The 14908-nt window shown below is 45.5% G+C and overlaps 1 long non-coding RNA gene across 12 annotated transcripts in view; it reads left to right on the top strand.

The window, feature by feature from the left end:
- LOC146802350 (uncharacterized) overlaps positions 1–14908 on the top strand; it is a 546156-nt gene that overhangs the window by 455378 nt on the left and 75870 nt on the right. The window lies entirely within an intron of this gene.

The following is a 14908-nucleotide window of genomic DNA, read 5'->3' as shown; positions in this document are numbered from 1 at the left end:
GTTCTGCTAATTTCCCAAAGCCTTCGTGTTTCCCAGACAGTTACCCAAAATGTGAGAATGGGATAAGCGGGTCCTCAAATTGTGCGTGATATGTGCAATATCGTTACGGGTTTGAATTATTACAACTCATAAGACAATTATTTTGCAATAACGGAGTGATGTTTAAAATGAACAATAAAAGAGTATCATGTTCATGAGCACGACTCCTAGGATCACATAAAACATGCAAATGTCCCACATATGCAAATAATAAGAATGAAAATGTCTCCTGTAAGCAAACTGAGAAGTTGGCAGCTGGTAAACCCCACTCACCATGAAGTATTGTCAATAAGAACCTCTTCTGCCTCTTTTTCGGCTTGGGCATCAACAATCCTACCTTCTGCCAAACAACGACTGGAACCCTTCAACTCCTCTTTATTATATGATTTATTTTGCAAACACAATGAGAATGTAATTAGAGTAAAGATCGCTGACTAACTCCCGTTGTCACTCTGTGAAGCTCTGTACTAACATGCTGTTGCTACAGGGACAGCACAGATAACCAAACACAGAAAAAGGACCGACACATCTACGACCCCCCCCCCCCCCCCCCCCCCCCCCCCAGCAACAGTCTGTTTTATAAGATGGCGCCCCTAGACCTGGATAAATATGTGGAGATTGCGCGGCAGTGCAAGTACCTGCCCGAGAATGACCTGAAGGTCGGTTTCCCGGGAGTTCCTGTGGAAGCGTGGGTTCGTGGCAGCAAGGATTGATCAGGTGGAGCTGGGGTTAGGAGAGACACCGCTATAGGGAATGATCTGGTGTCAGGAAAGGGAAGAGTGTCTGCATTCACGACGGGCTGGTGATGAGTGCTTGATGGTCACTACAGCATCAATGGAGCGGGGTTCTTCCTTTGGTATAGATCCTGTGAATGGGTGGATGTAGATGGCAGGGAATCTGTTTTATTTTTTTATATCCTCATTTGTCTCTGACCCCCCCCCCCCCCCCCCCCCCCCTCCGCAAACTGGCAATCTGCCGGTCTCCACTTTTACTCGTTATGGAGAGGTAGGTTTATTTAGGGGTATTGCCATATCGCCAACCTACCAGTGGTACACCTGCATCCAACCTGTTAACCTCTCGCTGTTTATGAGAGGGTGGTCATGCTCTCTACCAATTTTGGGGAAAAAAACAGGGACCAGAGTTGTAAATAGATCTCTGTTGCCCTGGGAGTGGACTGGACGGTGGTGAGAAGAATATCCCGGTGTCGGGTTCGTATTTACACCCTCAAGTGGCTGGCCAGGTAGCTCTCCCTGCTCACTAGTCACTTGGTATATGAGGAGCAGGGTCACAGTCTTCTTGAGCGGCAATCAATGAAAGGGAGATTGCCCAGCCGCTCCGGTCTCCAAGAACAGAGTAGTCTGCGGTCACAGCTGACTTCACCTGGGATAGTAAGGGCCATCATATGAATGAGGGTAGTAGAGTTGATCTGTTACAAGTAGATTGGCAGTAGTCTGCAGAGTATTGTAAGGAGTTTGAAACGCCCCAGTGAATGTTCTCGTATAAAGGTTATCTCCCTATTGTAGGCAGAAATGGACCGGGTTTTAAGTGGGATGTAAAAGGGGTGTAATCAGAGGCGTGGTCTATGCAATTTAGGGTGCGTTTAGGTTCTAGGCTGATGTATAATTGGCTCCTTTCAAATTGTGCTATTGAAGTTGTACACATTTACTATGATGGCATGCTATCGACAGTGCTGTTACTAATTTGTTTCGAAAGTAGTCACATTTCATTTAAAACAAGCATTGGCCGCAAAAGTCATTGCGATCACGGCGAAAGTGATCGCAATGACTCGCTTGTGCGCGTAATAGCAAGCTGGTGGCCGGCAAGGTTGCACTTTTGAAGCAGCTGCTAAATGTCTCGCCAGAGCAGCGCATGCGCTGGCTCAGGTGAGACCTAAAAATGGGTACACACGTTTGCAAAGTTTAACATGAAGCTACCTATAATGCTCCCAAAATGCTCTCTGATGCAATTATTTGCAAAAATTTGAAAGAAAGATTGATGGTTCTTTACTCTCAAATAAAATGTTCACAAAAAATGACTAGGAAAAATATGTTTGCTAAACTATTATGAAATTGTATGTTCCAGCCGATATGCTCCTTGTGGAAGAGCAGAATGCTGTCACTCAGTGTGAAGCCAGCCGATAGAGTAGAGATATAATTTGAATAAAAACAAAAGGTCTTGGTTAACACTAGACCCGATAAGAGGCCCAATTCTTTGAGAAAGAGTTCTTACATTTTGAGATTGTTGTCGCACTACATGGCACTGAGGTGCAAGTGGATATTTTCAAAGATCAAGTAGATTTATAAAGCATCCTGTCCCGTGGATATTTTATTAAATTCCACACCCCTGAGAGAAGCAAGTTTGAACATACACAGCAGCGTTTATCTAGCACCTCCCACATACATACTAAAACTGTAAAGGGAGTCCTTTTCCAGTCTGTGAAACATGAGGTCAGGTCTCTCTCTTTCTCCCCCCCCCCCCCCCCCCCCCCCCCCATATACAATGATGTAAAGTTTGTTCCACCTGTACTCCCGGTATTGAGATCCGTGCCTTTACCATCTTTCTACAGTATTTATTAACCACCAGACAGGACTTGTTAATACGCAGTAAAGTTGTCCCTCTTGGTCGAGAGCAGGAACATTTGTTTGTCCTTGTCAGATCTATTTTCTGAAGAATTTGTGGTGTAAAATAGGCTCAATGCAGTAGCTTAAATTGCACCAGGTGGAAGCGAACATTACTGGATGCTGTCTTAAGGTATATCCGTACTGGGGTCTATCCTGAGTCAGGCAGTGGCGTAGCCAGTTCTTGTTCTCACTTTTCCAGACTAGTCAATGCTCCCTTTGCACCGCCTTACAATAATGCTTTATATACTAGAGACACTAGTATACCACCCTCTGTAATTATATGCATTGGTGTCAATTCTGGGGGTCATCCTGGGAATTCCACCCAACTCTGTTGGGTTGCAGCAAGTCATTTAAGGGAGTCTGGGACAGACGCAATCCCACTGTGGATTTCTGCTTTACCTCATTGAAGGTGATGAAGTTATTCTCATCATGTAGGTCTCCCAGCTGCACTGCACCCTCCATCAATCCACCTGGCCGTCTCATCCTGATTATCCACCCTGTTGTCTCATCCTGCTTTCTGCAAGATGAAACTAACAGCCGACTCTAGATCTAGGTTCCCAACTGAAAAGGTGAACCCACTACATTTTTACTGAATCTATCCCAGATCTGAGACCTCAATACTACTAAGTGATGGATTCTTTGACCTCCTCGTTTAACCCCTTCGCCGCGGCGCGAATTCTGCTGCGGCGCTGGGGGGGTGAGCGCAGCGCCGCCATGCTCGTGACAGAACCACTCCGTCATGAGTCACGGGCGAGCTGTGCTCATGACGGAGTGGTTCCGTCACGACTCCGCCCACTCTCTATTTCGCCCGCACAGGCGGGGAATCAGTGCCGCGTGGGAGGAGCTGCCGCAGCATGACGGAACCACTCCGTCATGAGCACATGCCGCCCGTGGCTCATGACGGAGTGGTTCCGTCATGAGCACGCAAGGGGTTAAGTACTAATTGTGGCAAGGCTAAATCGTGTAGGGCAATGGTTCTTAACCTGGGAACCATGGGGGTCTGCAAAGCCTAATCAGCGGTTCACAACGGCTTAAATTAAATAATACAACAAATTAATAAAGTTTATATAAATAAAGAAGCAAAATTTAAACTTTTCAAACTTATGTAAATCTTGAAGGAATTTAAAGTTCTAGTCTATAATTAGGTTAGTATCCTCATTGGTTCAATCGGGAGCAGTGCATCAGATAGAATATAGTAGAGGTAATGAGCAGCCTCTCTTGAATCTAGAAAAGCTCCAACCTCCTATTTATAATATATTTTTGTTGTAATTTGTTTTTTCATTTGTTACATGAAATATTTCATCATTTTGTGTATTTGCTTGATCAATGTTTGTTTCTGTATTATTCTGTGGTTCAAATCCTCAAACATGTTTAGGCAGGGGTTCCTGGCTTGCAGTAATGACTCAGTCATTCCATTGGAATCCAAGGACCCCACTAAGTGGGGTCCAGAGGTCAAAAGGTTAACAACCACTGATGTCGGGGGATAGCATCCTGCCAGGGTTTTCCTTTCTCTAACAGCATGTTCATCGCCCATAGTAGCCGATGTTGCATTTTAGATGCTAAGTAATAATAATCAAAATCTGGTAGCAGTAAGCCTCCCTTCTCATAGTAGACTTTCAAAGTACTCATTTTATTTCTAGGTCACAACCCTCCCCACAGAAGAGGTGTCCGTATTGACTCCAACCTACGGAAGACCGATCTAAGTTAAAGACTCCTCACACCCTTAAAAGACCCGAACATCTCTAGGGAGTAGGGACACTTTAGTAAGTGCCACTGTCCCTGCAAGGGACACGGGGATGTTCGGCCAGAAAAGGAGACTACTTCTGCTGGGTGTGATGCATATGTTCCCAGATAGTTAAGGGAGCCTGTCGGCCATGTCCTGCCCAGATCTGTTTTTTCTTTTCATCGTGGTTTCAATTTGGTTAGTACCCAGACCCAAATATTCCCTGAACTCATTCAGTAGCCGCAGCAGCTGTGGGTTGATCTTTCGGGGTCGTTTATGTATACCAAGATGTCTTCTGCTTTTAATGATACCACATCTGTTGTGAGGTTTATTTTGATTCTCATATCACCATTTCGAGGCACAACATAGCGCCTAATGGTTCAGCAGCCAGGACAAACAGATGCAATGAATGGCATCCCTGCTGTGTGAGTATACTCTTCCCACCGTTGGGGATACCAGGATTCTCCAAAGTCTGTCCAGAAGGGCCAGATCCATGCCAGATTTTTAAGATAATTTCATTTATATAAATGGGAATGTTCTAAAAAATATGGCAAGGTTCTGGCCCTCCAGGACTGACTTTGAAGAACCCTGCTCTAGATCATTAAATGGTAGTGTGGTTTTCATGGCAAATCTTGGATTCTAACTAGTTGCAAGTTTGTCTTCGAAAAAGTAATGTAATTTCTATCGCTTTATAACATCTATTTTGATCTAGTATATTCCACTATTCTGTCTGGATGAAAGAGGGGCCTTTATTCAGGCATCTTACTTTGAATTATTTCAGTCTTCTTCTTCCTACTCCTCCTGTTATGCTACGGTGTGTACCCCTGTTGGTTGTTAGTAGTTTCATAAGGTATTTGGTTTTGTTCTGTTGTCGGAAGGATACATTTTGTGGGCCTTATTCACAAAGATAAACTTAGTTTCCTACTTTTTGCTTATTCACGAAACCCAACTGTGCTGGTACTAGAAAAGGAAAACTAGGCATGGGCAAACCATTGGTGCTGCAACACCCTCTCGTAGAAAATAATGGCGATGGGGAATTAAAATGAAATTCAATAGGAAATAATAGTAAAATCAATCATATAAAAGAGTTGAAAACCTCAATAGATGTTAATGACGACAAAATATGTAAAAATAGTCCATATTTAATTATAAAATATTTAAAATTTATGACAATTTGTTTTAAATAGAACTACAGTAATTTTCTTTAGGTGTGAATTTTTTTTAAATTTATACTTGAGAAGAAACCTTTATTTAATATAGTTCCATATATTAAAGTTGTAATTGGAGATTAAGTTAATAGTGCTGTCACGTGTTTTTGTTCTACATTTAAAATATGACATTAATATTTAGCATACAAATATCTTGTTTGTTTTTCAGTTAAAAACTTCCACCTCCCCTATACTAATTTAATGTAACATTATTTCCTCTGGGTTTTTATTTTGTATTGGATGGTGCTACAATATCGTTGGTTGACCATGTGTGGTGTTGGACTTACTACTGGTTTTTGTTTTTAATTAGTATCTGTAGAAAGATTTATTTTAACATGAATACCTTATGGTGCTATAAAATATTTGTAGTTTTTACTTATGTATACTGTTTAACTTTTTTGAAATTTTTTTTTTATGGAATGTTTTTATTTCTTGTACATGTTTTTGTATGTGCTTGTGTGGTTTCCTATGAAGAGATCAAATAAAGCTGAATTTGAATTTAGTATCTTACAGTCCGATTTTGTGAATAAAGAAGAAGTAGTAAACCTACTTAAAAGTTACCTTTGTGTATCAGGCTTCTTCTGTCGAGCGCACACACATGATTATATGCTGGAAGATGAGTGGCATTACTTGGTAGGAATGTTGTATTTTTTGCAAGTGTATACATCCTTCCCAGTTGATAAATAAGCTGATCTCGGCAGAATTTCAACTCCTTACTTGGGTTATAACTTTTGTCAGTCTTGCAGTAATCTGTAAGAATTCCATAATTCTTTGTTTTTATTTCTCCCTAGTTGCTTTCCTTTGTCTTTGGCTTGAGGTGTCTGCTTCTTCTGGTTTGTACTTGTGATGTGCTTTATCAGTAATGTCTAAGTTGTTCCAACATATGGACTTCATAGCAAATGTATGACATACATTTGCTTCCCATTACCTTATTTTTCAGTTTCTATTGGATGCAAAAAATAATTCTAAGAATCTTATCTAATTTAGCTGCCCTCAGTGCCTGCAAGTAGATGACCATTTTGGATTCTTGTTTATTGGTGTTTCAGTTGTGTTGAATGGCTGATCTGGTCTTGTTTCAGTCTTTTGAATTTTGTTATTTGTTAGTGTTAATTAGCAAGAGAGGGCTCTTTAGTACTTGTAGCGAGCTAAAAAGCTTGTAGCGAGCTAAAAAGTGGGATGAGAAGGTGTTCACACCCCCCCCCTTCCCCCCCAACCTTCCTTAAGGTAAGGGGGATTATTGATCCCATCTCATAACATATTGTGCAATTCAGCTACTGGATAGAATTAATAAACTTGCTAGTGTCTTTTTGCAGGGGGGTAGGGTAGGGGTGTGGCTTTTCTGCATTATGTTTTAAAGCCTCCATCAACGAATTTTTACTGAGCCATGTCTCTTCTAAGATATATAGGCTTGTGAATTGTGTAGTAACACTAAGGGGTCTATTAGGATGGCGGGCGGACTTGCGGACTCCAGTCCGCCTGCCACCCTAGTGGTGCTGAGTCCGGCCGCCAGTGGTGCGGCGGTCCCGCTGTGCCAATTAGGATGCGACCGCCACCATGGCGGTCGAATCCTGTATATTTAACATTGTGGTGGGTGGTGCGGTTTTCAGCACCCGCCACAATGTTGAAAGGGCATGTTGTGCATTTGCATGCACAACGTGACAGGCACCACGTGGTGCCTGCCACCTTGTGCCACCTTGTGCATGCAAATGCATGCAAATGTTGGGGGGTACCATGGGTACCCCCCAAGTGCAGCCACCCACCCCCTGGGGGCCCGCAACAAGCCCCCAAAGGCATTCTCCGCATGCCTTTCCATGGGGTAGTCTCCGCTATGGAAAGGCATGAGGCCGCCATCATCGTAATATGGATGGCAGTGCCTGGAAGGTACCACCACCATATTGCAGGTCTTTTCCGCCCGGTAGGCAATCGGGCGGATTGCCTACCAGCGGAAAATTGACGGACGGTCTTTCCGTCTGCCTGGGTCCCCATCGCCGTCGTAAGATAGCGAGGGGAGGGGAATGTTAGGCGGATCGCCACCGCCATACGGGCGGTGGCGATCTGCCTGCCATCCTAATAGACCCTTAAGACTCTATTTGTGGTCGACAAATGCAACCTCTGCACAAAAGGAGAAGGCTTGTTCTCAAGACAGGATCCATTATTGTGATTCTTCCTTAGACTACCAAAGTTTTACTCCTCCCTGCTTCAAAATATTTTTAAATCCTCCTTCTGGCTAGGAAGTAATCAGACCATCGTGAAGAGACTCCATGTTGTGTCCTTCATTGTTTAAATGCTGTTTGCTCAGTTACTCTGACATTCGCTTTAAATTGAAATTTTAGAGAGTGAGGCCCATCACTACAACAACTAAGGGCCTCATTACGATGTCGGTCGGAGTTGTCTCTGACCGACACTGTCGGGGTGTGTGAACCGCCCGCCCATAGGTCGGCCGTTCTGCACACCGAATTAGGATCCGACCACACGTGGTGCTGTCGCAAACTCCCATTTCTCTGGGAGCTTCTGTGGTGGGCGTAAACCGCCAGCAGCACAAGCTCCCATTGAGAAATGAGTTTGTGAAAACCCCAGCACCTTGTGGAAGACTGTTTCCCTGGCCGCTTTATGCTCCGACCACCAACATTGGAATTGGGAGTGTAAACCTACCATGTCGGTAGGAAAGCCTCCGAACAGCTGTCGGAGGCTTTCCGACCAACATCGTAGTAAGGTCCTTTGTGTTAGAAAGTTACCACCAGTGTGCGTTTTGGGAAATCTTGTCTGGGAAAGTTCTCAAACTAATGAGAAGCTGCTTAGGAAAGTAACAGTGCGACCAATAGATGTCAGTCTTATCAAGGACATTGATAGAAGAACCCAAAGTCAAAAAATAATCAGAAAAACAAAACCAGGCCTTTATAATAAAAGGGAAACACAACTTTAAAGAACTGGAGTTCACGAGAATTTTCTGAGAACCTTCACCCATTTAAAAACTTTTTTTCAAAAAACATCTTGTGCGTATACTTAGGTGAAGAGCATATGTTTTGCAGCACCTGCCCCCGGAAGGCAGGGGGACGGTTTTGTAGCAGTGATGCAATATCAGCCCCCAATAATAAAAGCAGCAGCAGTGCGTCACACTTTCACCTCTGACAAAATTGCCAGGGCTGCTTTGGCTTCTCAGTCTGGCCCCGAGTACAAGTATTTTATATGTATTCTTAGTCCGTCACATTGGTAGAATTATTATTTATTCTTTTTTTTTTTCCTCCTACCTCTTGTATAATCACAAGATCGAATGTGTCTCTTTACAATTTGAAATCCAATCTATTGCTCCCCTCCATCCAAGTACCCTAACAAGAAGCTTCAGAATTGTAGCAACTTGCCACTCCCAGTCAATCGGATGTAAAATATTATTAGAGTTGGAAAATGTATGGCGGCATGCAATTGACTGAGGGAACTCTTTACTGAGGTTCAACGGCAGAAAGCCTGAGCCTAAGTTATGATTGGTTGATGTGATCTCTGCTATGTATAGGTTGTGGGGACTCCGACAGAAATTGCGAGTTGCACTAGGGATGAGTCAAGCAATTCATTCACCTGAAATAAGTAGCACCCAAACAGATGACATAAGCGGGTGGGCAGCCCCTATGTCACATGCCTCTTTCCCATGGTTGGAGAAGTATTCAGAGAAATTAATCTAATTGCCCATGTTCCTTTCATTTGCTGTTAACCTAAGTCATGAAGAGTGTGCTTGGGCAGGGTTGGGGGAGGGGGGGGGTTGCTTCCATATGTTTCTGTCGTTTACCATGAAGCAAGTCCTTTGCCAAGCAAGAGGTGCTTTGAAGATACCATCTAGTTCCTTCACTGAGAAGTAGGCGGTGGTGTTCAGAGGTACATTCCAGTGACAACCCCCCCCCCCCCCCAAATCTATACTTCTGAAAACGACCTATGCGATATTCTAGATATCAAGCAGGTTTACAGTGCTTAAAATATACAAGCGTCCTGTGTATATATCTGGAACGATGTATGTATGCACTGGCTTAACCTAATATATTCTGGCCCCTTTGCATAATCCAGATACAACACCCTTTTCTGTACTGCTATATATATATATATATATAAAATTCACTTAAAAACCATAGGTTTCACACATGTTATAGTTGGGTGGATATTTCACTCGTAAAAAAACCAATGAAATTCCACCGTTATAGTTAGTTCAGCTAACTATAACTCGCGCGCCCGCAATCCTCTGCTCATGACGTCACATATTACATCACTCATGACATGGTCAGTGGCATCACTGATGACATCATCCTTGTGATAGAGTGGCGGTCGCGCGAGTTATAGTTATCTCAACTAACTATAACGGGGGAATTTCATTGTTTTTTTACGAGTGAAATATCCCCCTAACTATAACATGTGTGGAAACCTATGGTTTTTTTCAGTGAATTTGTACGTTTTTTTAAATGTTAAGTTATGTACGTATTATTATTTTTCAATAAACTACGTATTAAAAATGTTTTTTTTTAATGGTTTTTCACCGTGCGCGCACCTCCCCGATAAATGTTTTTTTCTGCCTTCGGGGTCCTTCAGGGACCCCCTGACCAAGGCTAGGGGGTCAGGAACTCTCTACCCTGCCCCCTTTTCACGTTCGCCACCTTCCTTTTCCACTCTCGCACTGAAAACAAACAAAATGGCGGCTGACACTTCCTGACTTCGACCGATTCGAACGTTGACTGACATGTAACAACCGATCCGAATTACGCTTGCGCATGTAACGGTGCGCGGCTATAGACATGTATGTGCTTTTAACTGCAATTTTCTCAGGAACTACTGAACAGATTGACTCCATATATGCAAAAGGCATATCCCTGACCTGAGGACTACCTCTGCCAAATTTCAAGTAATTCTGTTCAGCCGTTCGGGCTGTACCTTCGACTAAAGGTCCTATGGGAAAATGCATGGGGAAAACGCGTTTTGGGACCCCCCTTTTTTCTCGGCCCCCGCTTGACGAATCCCCCCGAGACTTTCAGGGTAGGAGTTCAGCGGAGCGCCCCATTAGTTTTGAAAATTTCGCGAAGATTCGTCAACCGGCGCCAACGTTATTCAAAATAGAATTTTGAGATTTCCTGTGGAAACACGGTCCTAACTATCTACTGGCAACCGCCAGTAGAAAATAGATTGCTCCATCTAAGCAACCAGAGGACACAGCGGGGAAAGGAAATCCTTTAATTGAACACCTCCAGCAAATCAAACCCCTCCGGCATAATGCATTTCGGCTCATTAGCCTTCCTCAGATGCCGCTGATGACACGGTTAACACCCACACCTCCTTTGAGATTTTACCAGCTCTCTCATTGGTCAGAGTTCAGCTGTCCCCACTTAGATGTTGAAAGTCTCAAAGTCCTGGACTACAGCTCCCAGCATGCCACTAGCCGGGTGAGTACTACTATGGGGGACTAATGTTCTTGCATAAGTGCTGTAATACCGTACAAAAGGGGTGCTTTCTTTGTATCACTGGTGAACCTGAGTCGGTGTGGGGGGGGGGGGGGTCCTGGATCTCCAAGTCCCATACCTATATATATCCAAAACTATTCCCCATGCGCTGCAAAGCAAGTACCGGACACGGACTCCAAGGTTTGTGCTTTTAGTATTTCTTTATTTGCATGGCAGGATGACACGTATCGCCCACCACACTGGGCGTGTGTGTGTGTGTGTGTGTGTGTGTGTGTGTGTGTATATATATATAAATAATAATACAATAATACACATCTGCAGTGATCTGTGCCAGGCTCTGCATGTGGAAAGTACCACCGCTTTTATTTTCACTTCGCCCTGTACACATGCTTCTGATGGATGCATCTGCCAGTGCATTCCTCACCTTGTGAATATCCCCTGCGCCAGCAACATTCGGAAACTTTTGGAGCTCTCCACGCCGACGAGGACAATGTCACAGAAGCACGGCTCCACTCGCGGCTACGCTGACGTCACTGGATCCATAAGAGGACCTAGTCGACGTGATGACGTCAGTTCCCTTTTTTCTGCACCATCGACGCTAACGATTTTCTGGGACTCTCCATAGCTTTGGCTAGTTACTTTGTGTTTCTGCTGGTGATTCTCTTTCTTCTTGTTTAAAGATGTCGTCGAAGTCTGGATTCAAGCCGTGTAGAGAGTGCAGTAAGCACATGTTCATCATGGATCCACACGAGGACTGTGTCTGGTGCGTGTCAGATCACGATGTCGAGGGATGCTCTTGCTGCTGCAAGATGAATCCTAAGGCCCTGAAAGAAAGAGAAGCTAAGTTGTTTATAGCAAGGATGAAAAAAAGAGAGGTCGAAGACGCTCCAGATCGAAGTCGACGTCGGGACATGCTTCTAAGTCCAAGAAGCGTAAAAAGAAGAGGCATGGCTATCGACGCCGTTCAGATAAGGAGGCTGCTCCGAGATCGACTTCGCCTACTCGACATCGTAAGGACTATGTTTCTCCCTCTCCTGTCTCTAGTCCTGCTTCTCCTGTTTGCCTGACCTCGCCTGTGGCTTCACCGGAACACGCTCCGGCTCCATCGCCGACGCATTCTCCGGCTCCGGTTGAAGAAGCTCTGACTCCTGTTGAGTCTTCGACTCCGCTGGCTCCACCGTCGGCGCCGATTTGCCCGAGTCCAGTTATGCCTCAATCTGAGCCTTATCCCCCCCCCCCCCTTTCCAGGCCCGGGACAAGACCCATCGCATTAATTAAATGCAATGTATGGCGTCTTCGCGAGAGCGATGTACCCCTCTGGAGCACCTTGGGTCCAATGGCTTTTAATCTGGGGGTTCTTCAAGCCTACGCTCAGGCTCCAGCGACGCAGTCTTGGCATTTCCCGGCGCCGAGGATATCGACGCCGCTTCCATCTTTCCGGCTCCAGCTCGACCTCGTTCGACTCTGGCTGCTCCTCCGGATCCGTGTTCGAAGCAGGCTCCGTCAGAGTGGGTTGCGGCGCCTCCGACGCCGGTCCTGAGGATTAGGTCCAGGCGAGAAGCACAAAGGGTCCTGGAGGAGCAAAGGTACCAGGTTGAAGGGATGGAAGAGGGTGAGCTCATGGTGTCTGACTTGTTTGAGGAATTGAAGGAGGCTAGTGGCCTAGATTTCTCACCAGAATGGGAGATTACTCCTCCAGCTGATACTCCCTCTAAAGATGTGGCTCCTTACCACACGGTCATTAGGAAAGCAGCGGAGCTTTTGGATTTACAACTGCTGAATTCAAAGCTAACATCCTCACTGAGGTTTTGCATTCTCCCTCCCCCGTGACGGAGCCTTTACTTCATTTATTGAGGCCATCACTAAACCAGTCATGGAGGTATGGCGAAAGCCCTTTTCAGCTCTTGCGGTTTCTAAAACTGTAGCTAGAAGGTACATGGCTGCTCCAGGGGATCCAGACTTTCTTACTTTCTATCCTTCTCCGGAAAGTCTGGTGGTTCAGGCTGCCTGCTCAAAGTGGTCTTCCGGGGCCTTTCCACAGGTTCCTAGTGACAGGGACGCTAAAAAGCTCGACCAGTCGGCCAACAAAGTTTTCTCCTCGGCGAGTATGGCCCTAAAGTCAACAAATGCCACCTGTCTCTTGGGCCGTTATATCCACGCTCTCATGGATTCCGCTAAACAGCTGGCTCCTAAGTTATCTGAGTAAGACAGGCAGAACTTTAATGAAGTGCTGTCAGACACTCAGGCGGCTGCGTGTCAGGTTATCCAGGGTGGCCTGGACACTGCGGACTCTGTCGCCAAAATTATGGGCAGTTGCCACAAGGAGTGCGTGGCTGAAATCATCTGAGTTCTCCCCTGATGTGCAGGCAACGCTTCTGGACCTGCCTTTTGACGGTTCTGGGCTGTTTGGTAAAAAGGCTGATGCGGCATTGGAAAGATTCAAGGAAAGCAAAGCCACAGCCAAATCTCTAGATCTGCAGACTCAGCCTAGGGGTTCTTATAGGAGATACAGAGGCTTTTGGGAGGTTGTCCTTTCGGACCTACAGGCAGCCCCAGCAGCAACAGAATACTCTGTATAAGAGCTACAGGGGCAGGATCTGAGGTCGTACTCTAGGTCGGCAGCTCTCCTCTTCCTCCCTCCCTCCCACCACTGCAAAGCAGCCCTACATCCACCATTCTGGATCATGTTGGTCCTGTGGGGGGGCCGGCTTACCAATTTTCTACAAGATTGGAAATCTGTCACTACAGACCTTTGGGTTCTAGATCTTGTAGAAAATGGGTACGCTCTTCCCTTTTGGGAATTCCCTCCGAGTTACCCTCCTTGTCAAGGTGCTTGCTTGGAGGACCACCTTCTCCTACTGGAGGAAGTCCTTACGTTACTAAAAAAAAGGTGCGATGGAGGTGGTTCCAGAGAAGAGTGGGGTCAGGGATGCTACTGGCGGTATTTCCTGATTCCGAAAAAGGATGGCAGGCTACTTCCAATTCTGGACCTCAGGATCTTGAACCTTTTTCTGAAGCAAGAAAATTTCAAGATGCTCACCCTTGCGCAGGTTCTTCAAGCGCTGTAACAGGAGGACTGGATGGTGTCGATCGACTCGCAGGATGCGCATTTCCACATCCCCATCCTAAAGTTGCACAGGAAGTATCTCTGTTTTGCGGTAGGGTCGCAACATTATCAGTTTGCGATCCTTCTGTTTGGTCTTACTACTGCACCTCGAGTTTTCACCAAGGTGATGGCAGCCCATCTCAGAAGATCGGTGATTCCAGTTTTTCCCTATATGGACAACTGGCTGATCAAAGCGGAGTCGCCAGAGAAGGTGCTTCGTCATCTGCAAGTTACAACCCAGCGGTTGTACAAATTGGGTTTATTGATTAAATGTGTCCAAAACTCACCCGGTGCCGTCTCAGCGCAACCTGTTTATTGGGGCGGTACTGGACACGACTGTGTGTCGGGCATTCCCTCCTCCTCAAAAGATTCTCGACATGCAGGAAATTATTCCCTTGTTTTACAATGGAGCGGTCGTTCCAGTCCTGAAGATCCTTCGTCTGTTTGCTTCCTGCATTCTGTTGGTCAACCATGCACGCTGGCACATGAGGGCGCTCCAGTGGTGCCTCCGCAGGCAGTGGTATCGGCACAATGGAGATCACAGGGAGTCTGTGAGGATCTCGGAGAGGCTGCAGCGGATCTGCATTGGTGGAGCATGGCGGGCAATCTGTCTCAAAGAAAGCCCTTCCATCTACCTCCATTGGTGGCCACAGTGACAACGGATGCATCCACTTTAGGGTGGGGTGCGCATCTGGAGATCAAGGGTCTTTGGTCTCCAGAGGAAAGGTTGCTTCACATCAACCTTTTGGAATTGCGGGCGATATGTTTGGCACGCAAGGCAA

Source organism: Triturus cristatus, chromosome 8, assembly GCF_964204655.1.
Source record: "Triturus cristatus chromosome 8, aTriCri1.1, whole genome shotgun sequence".
Taxonomy (NCBI): Eukaryota; Metazoa; Chordata; class Amphibia; order Caudata; family Salamandridae; genus Triturus; species Triturus cristatus.
The sequence above is the reverse complement of the archived record's forward strand: the minus strand, read 5'-3'. Positions and strand labels throughout refer to the sequence as shown.